At 36.6% G+C, this 6,000-nt stretch overlaps 1 protein-coding gene across 6 annotated transcripts in view; it reads left to right on the plus strand.

Moving 5' to 3' along the window:
* LOC109858359 (synaptotagmin-7) overlaps positions 1–6,000 on the plus strand; it is a 198,021-nt gene that overhangs the window by 139,018 nt on the left and 53,003 nt on the right. For 2 of the 6 annotated variants that reach the window (XM_020435510.1, XM_020435511.1), the window contains exon 1: positions 360–555. The exons of the other annotated variants lie outside the window; for them this stretch is intronic. The gene's annotated coding sequence lies outside the window, so the exon portion shown is untranslated. Of the gene's footprint in view, positions 1–359; positions 556–6,000 lie in introns of those variants that run through there. 6 annotated transcript variants of the gene reach the window in all.

Here is a 6,000-nt window from a genome sequence, read left to right on the forward strand (position 1 = left end):
TTCCTCGGGAAATATAATTCTCGTAAAACAAGAACAAGTTTCAGAAATAGAAACCAACTCTTTCCAATTGTTTAAACATTAACACAAAAATCTCACAGAGACTTTAGAGTATATAAAAAAAAAGAGCGCAGCTTCGTCACGCGATCGTCGAGCTGACGAGCTTTTCTCGCGACGCACCGGTAAAGCTTTCTTCCGCGAACAGCGAGGTGGCGCCAATGTATCGAACGCTCCCGGCTTCGGGAAGAGATCGCGTATATGCAACCGGGGTTCTCACGAGGGAAAGCCTCTCAGTCAGTGATGCGACTCCGTTACGATCAGACCGAAGCGACCTCGTCCGCCGCGTGCCGCGTCCAACGCTCATCAGGCGCAACAGGACGCGCGCCTCACGTCTGACTCGAGTCGGACGTGTTCTATTGTGATATGCGTGGGTCCTTCTCTCACACGGCTGAACGCAATCGAGGAACAATCGCGCACAAGTATGTTCGCCAGCTCGACGTAATCAGTGCCGCGATGCGACGTAGCATTACACTCGTGAGGATCGCACTCGGTGAAAAGGTATACGGGGTCCGCTTCGCAGACCCACCCTTGCTCTCTCTCACGTTGAGGATTTGATTTATTCTCAACGTCGCTCTCGATGATTAATGGTATTAGGCGATCTTTGATGACTAGCGTACATTCGATGCCCGCGGGCTTGATTTTGACCGATATCGCTGTGATGTTTCTGTATTGAAGATTGTTCAATGCATTCTTGTATCAAAATTAATTAATTTATTATTACAACAATGCAATTAATTTATATTAGAGTGAAGCGTGGTAGAAGACAGAAGCATTTGTTTCTTCTTAATTAAATGTCGAAAGTTTTTAATGGCGATTGTTCTGTAAAGCGAAAATATACGGAACTCTTCGAAATGTTTTTCTTTTTGTGTGTATGTGTGATTTTTTTTTTTTTTTTTTTTTTTTTGACAAAATGTTGAATAAAATACGATGTAGAAGTAGAAAATAAAGACTTTTCCCCGCGTCGTGCCTCGTGAGCAAGCTGACGCGGACATCTTTACGAGCCGCAAGTCACGAGGGTGGGAGGAGTGCAAAATGCAAATTCGGGATGGCGGGCTATGTGATCGCCGCGATACGAGCTAGGCGGAATATGTGTGTGTCGGCAATTTCTCGTTGCCGCAAATGACACGTCACTTTTTTTTTTTTTTTTCTTCAGTCGACGACATCGCGCATTTTCCGCTGTTGGAGGCCGCAAAGGTCACGCACGACGTGGAGAAGCACGCAGAACGGAGAAGCGCGACGCGATTTTCCCGGTTGTGTGCTTTCTCTCCCTCTCGCGTGGTCAGATAGACTGCCGATAGTAACAGGTGGGTCAGAGGTGTTTCTCGTCGGTGAGAATCGCACTACGCCGACGCTGAGTACGCGAGCTCGTGCGAAGGATTTTCCAGCCACCTATATGTATATATATATATATATCTAGCTGCTTACTCCATCTCTACCTACCTACCTCGTACTGCCTCGTAAATGGCGGCCGGCAGTAAACGCACCCTTGCGAGGCACGCTAACTCCCTTAGGCTACCCGATTCCTGGCAATCGCACGCTTCCGCGAATTAGCGCGCCTTTGTCCTTCATTTAATGAAAGTCACGATACGTTCTCGTCGTAGATAATAATGATGAGATACAGCTGATGAGATAAGTAAGCGCTGGGAAATCTGGTGAAATTACACAGATATTCGACTTAATCGTTATGTTAACTCTGGAGAGGAACGATGAGAGAGTATTAATGTGATCTCTTGTAGAAGAGCTTGATGTTTCATAAGAAATACAACGGATGCGTGATACATTGAAGTTAACAGACCCAAGTAAAAGTTGAATTCATCTCCATTACAAAAAAAAAACTATACTTCGGACATTTGATTTTTGTCTACAGACTTGCGGTTGATGTTGTTAAAATTGGAGAATATTATTTTATTATACTTTTATCATGAAGATAAATAAATTACTATATATTTATCATAAAGATAAATTATATATAAAGAAACTTTCAGGCTCTCTAAATTCTAATAAGAAAATTACAGAACGAAGTCATACGAGCCGCTTTTGCAGAATGTTATGCAGAAATATATAGTATATATATATATATGTATACACATATGTATATATGTATTCACGTGTAAATTAAACGTAGGGGGGCATTCGGAGTCTATCATATATGTGATGCAAAAATAGGATCTTATATGAATTTAAGAATTATATTTTCAATTCAAAAAATTTCACGTTTAATTTACACGTGAATACATATATACATATGTGTATACACATATATATATATATATATATATATATATATGTATACACATATGTATATATGTATTTACGTGTAAATTAAACGTAGTTAGGGGGGTATTCGGAGTCTATCGTATATGTGATGCAAAAATAGCATCCTATATGAATTTAAGAATTGTAAATTAATAATGAACAAGAAGAAGATTTCTTCGGGCTCTGAAGTCTTTAAACTAATAAAAATATTAGATTATATTAAATATTAGATTTTATTTAAGAATTGTATTTTCAATTTAAAAAATTTTACGTATAATTTACACGTGCATATACATATATACATATGTGTATACATATATATATATATATATATATATATACTATATATATATATATATATATATATATATACTATATATTTCTATAAATTATATATTTTTGGAGGAATTTCGAAGAAATCATTGTGTAGAACAACATATACGTCTAAAAACATTTATCGTAAAATTGATTTCGCTGCGACAAAGTTTTATTCAAGATCAAGAAAAACTAAATTGATTCTTAAATGTACAAGTTTCTTTCTATGTGATTTAAAAGTTTTTCAACTCGAAGTAAGTTTTACAACATAAAGAAGAAATAATAAAAAAGAAGAATCTCTGATTGAAAAATATTAAGTACATGGATAAAATTTTTCTCTCATTTTCTCTACACACAAGAGAATCTAACTAACTGAAAAGTAAGAAAAGTTTATGAAATGGTATATATAATGGTATATATATAATGTGTGCGATATCTCAAAATCATAGCTGCTTGCAGTTTTATTATTTATCAGTGCTATATATCTGTAACAAAATAATGAAAGTTTTCGATAATTAATGAGTTGCAACGTCATCGACGACAGCTCTGTGAAAAGAAACAGCAGTTCTCTTTCATCTAGTCTTGTGCATAATTAATCAGTCTCGTTTAATGTAAATCGGTCGATCAGTTGGTGTGAACTTTGCTAACAAAAGCCCGACGAAGCGTAATATCTTTCAAGACTACGTTGTGAAATTGAACGTATATAATTACATGGAGTAATAAAATAATTTGCTCAGCTGGATATCGAGAGAAATCTGCGGACAAACAAACGGATTACTGCTTGATTTAACTCGAGATTCATCAACATCTTTATTAATTGAGTGCTCATAATATTGTTTAGGAACAATACGAAATAATTACAACGTGTTAATGATTGTTTTCTTTTTTTTTGGTATTTAATATACTGACTGCAAAATACAAAAAGTATTGCACAATTTCGTATAAAAAAGTTTAATTTAAAATATTTTTTCTAAAATTATACAAATTTTTCCATACGAGAAGCATGGAAAATCCGTACAAATTATGCACTTAAATTTATTTTTATAAATTATAAGCAATATTAAAATAACATTTTACCAGTATTGTTAATATATCAACGGCAGCAATATTTTAAGCAAACAAAACAAAAAGATTACTCTCTCCAGTTTCTGTACACAAATTTGAAATTTATTTATTATTTTTTACTGCGGAATAGATGTGCGAGACAGAGAGATATTGATACATTAATTCGTATACAGTAAATGCTACAACAAAAGGGTCAAGTCGAGTATCAGTAAGAAACCTGATGGTAATGTTTACTCGGTTTTGTATAATAGAATACATTCACGTTTTATCTTATGCGAAAGCTATAAGTTTTGCTTTGCCAAAGTGCTAAAACGAAACAGGGATTCCGAGTGCTTCGTTTGAAATTCCATTTTCTCATTCGAACAAGGCTTGCGAAGCGCAACGCTCGTGCGCGCAAGTCGTTTCGTTTTATATTTAGAAACTTTTAAAGCATTAAACTTTCCTTGACGGAGTCTAATGATATTGGTAACGGCAATAACCATCGCTGACACAGCATTGTGCGAAAGTAAGGCGGTTTCTTGATAACAATGTTGCATTTTTCACTAACTAATAATTACATCGAAGAAAAAAAAAACATCCGCTCCATATAACGAGATATCGCGGTTCTTCCTCCCCTGCGGAAAATTTCATTACGCGCCGGAACAGCATCGCCGTACACGCGTCTCTTTTCGAGGAAATCTTTTATCTCCAGATAATGTAACGAGAGATAGAAATAGAAATAGATAAATAAATGGAGAGAGAAAGAGAAAGGGGAAGAAAATATCGTGAAAGTTTGCGGAAGGTTGCTCGCAAATACTTGGGCATCTCAAGTTTTTACGTAGAAACCGCGGGATTAATGCAATTATTAATTTTACAATGCGCACTCTTAAATATTGTTGCCAAGAGTTGTGTCAACTCTTTCCGCGGGCAATTTTTCTCTCTTTTGCGCGCATCAGATTCATAAAGCTGTATTTCCGTCGTGGTTGCATCGAAAATCTTTATGCAAGACGAAACGCGTATGTCGCGCGCGCAAGAGATAGGTACATATGTCGGAGTAAATATGAATTTGTTATTTGGATTTTGTAACGCTCTAATGGTTCCGCGAGCGAGCAAACATACGATGCAATTAAGGCTTTGATTAATCAAAAGTATAATTCAAGATTATTTCGGACGAAAGTCGGAACGGAGAGATGTGCATCAGGTGCTTTACTATCGTGCTTAGATTTCATGCGAGAAGCACTCGACAGGGAAGTGCTAGTCGAATCCGGATTTGCATAAGTGTTTAAAAGCTCCTCCAAATGCTGATTTTCTTGTCTATATCTCGGGATTATCTTTTCTCCTTTACTTTGTACACAAATTATCCACTTCCGAAAAGCTCTACTGAATAATTTACGCGAAAGTACGTGACTTATTAATTAGTAATTTTTCTACCGCAAAGTGTTTAAAGTTCTCAACTCGCAATTAAACAGTGGCTGTTTTCTAATTTTAACATACGTTTGTGTAGCCTTTGTCGCATAAAGTACGAAGCCAATTAACACAATCATATGTGCATATAATATTTCCTAGGTCGGTTTCATTTACATTCTCTTTCTGGTTTTCTTTTTTTTCTTTCCCTTCAAAACAACTACATCTACATATACTTACTACATACAGGGTGTCCCAGAATTGGTGTAACATCTCTTGTGAACAAATAGAAGGAGTGAAACTGAGTCAAAAAGTTTTATACAATTTTGCTAGATTCGCAATAGTTACCGAGATCTTAATTAACAAAGATCAGCGAATAAGCATGCATCGGGCTGTCTTACGCGCTTAAGACAGCCCAGTGCGCTTCGCGCGCTTACGGTGTTACCTGTAGGAGCATATGGGAGGAGCTAATATAACAGCATATACTATAACATATATATTAAAAGCACACATATATATTAAACACATATATATTAAGCAAACATATATATTAAACAGCATATACTATAACATATACAGGGTGTCTGACAACGAACTATAAAGCCGACGTGTGTAGGTAGATCGGGTCATTCTGAACAGAAAAGTTATATACGATTTTGCAAAATTCGCAATATTTATTGAGATATGAATTAATAAATGTGAACCAATGAAGGCGCGGGGAGCGATGATCGGACTCTATAGGCGTGCACGATTATCAGATAAAAAGAAAAATGACTTCTCTCATGTAATGTCTTAGTAACGAGAGGCGGAGTAAACAAACAAGCGCGGAACGACTCAGTTTCTTGCGATCGGGCGCTATTCGGCGGTACGCAGCGAGCAGCGGCGAGCGAGGAGTAGAGCTGATAATTGTGCACGCCTATAGAG

Source organism: Pseudomyrmex gracilis, unplaced genomic scaffold (assembly GCF_002006095.1).
Source record: "Pseudomyrmex gracilis isolate BER0280 unplaced genomic scaffold, ASM200609v1 scaffold_199, whole genome shotgun sequence".
Taxonomy (NCBI): domain Eukaryota; kingdom Metazoa; phylum Arthropoda; class Insecta; order Hymenoptera; family Formicidae; genus Pseudomyrmex; species Pseudomyrmex gracilis.